The sequence below is a fragment of the Gregarina niphandrodes genome, assembly GCF_000223845.1.
Source record: "Gregarina niphandrodes unplaced genomic scaffold scaffold00003, whole genome shotgun sequence".
Classification (NCBI taxonomy): Eukaryota; Apicomplexa; class Conoidasida; order Eugregarinorida; family Gregarinidae; genus Gregarina; species Gregarina niphandrodes.
Genome location: NW_011646045.1, coordinates 333,408 through 334,378, shown reverse-complemented (window position 1 = coordinate 334,378; position 971 = coordinate 333,408).

Here is a 971-nt window from a genome sequence, read left to right as displayed (position 1 = left end):
CGCACAGGGCCATTCTAGTCGGGCCTACCGTGGGCAGTAGGTCCATGTCGGGTGTGCCCAGTAGGTTGGGCAGGCCATTGGCAGCATGACCGCGAGGGTGGCCTCCTTCTTGTGCTCGCCGACGCGCGTCTCGGCTGGTGCTGTGAGGGGCAATGTGCCGGGTCCTAGTACCGTGTCGATTCTCATGCCCTAAGAATAGCACGCCCGCTCTTCCTCTGTCGCGCTCTCTAAGTAGACTGACTTCGCCCCCGGTATCTATGAAGAACTGCAACGGAGTATTGTGTACCTGGGCCCTTACAGAAAAGGGCTCTCATCCGCTATTCCGATACTCTGTCCGATTTTGAGTAAGACTGCTTCAACCTCATTCATTCGTGTCGGGAGGGCTGCACGGCCTCCGCGTCGTCGTTCGTCCGCATCTCGGTGGCTTCCGCTGACGCTCTCTTCCGACGCTCGGCGTCCTTCGTCCGCTTGTTGTCGTATCGGGTGCGCTCGGCCCCGATTATCTTGCTGGCCGTCTCCAGCTTGTCACCACGTGTGGTGTCGCCAGCCACTTTGACCTGGAGGCGTCCTTGCGAAGTTCCTATCGCAGAGTGAACGGGCTTTCCGTATATGTCCTGGTAGTACGTAGTACGGCACACCTTTCTCAAGTGTCCCATTCGACCGCAGTTGTCACAGCGTGAGTTGCGTGGCGGGGGAGTCCGCAGTAATAGCAGAACCGCTTCGTTCTTATTTGACGTGGAGAGTACGCCGTCGTGTCGTCTTCTGGCTGCTCTTGTGCCCTCTTCCCCGTTGCGACGACGGCCAGCACTGGCGTCCCTTGTCAGAAGTCTTCGACCTTGGTGTCCGGGCCTCGGGGTACGTCCGGCAGGTCGAATTGCCGCGACTGTGGGATTCTGTTTCACAGTGGTTGAATCATGGCGGTTTCTTCCATGTTGAATGCTGCATGTCGGACTGCGGCCGCAACGGAGTCG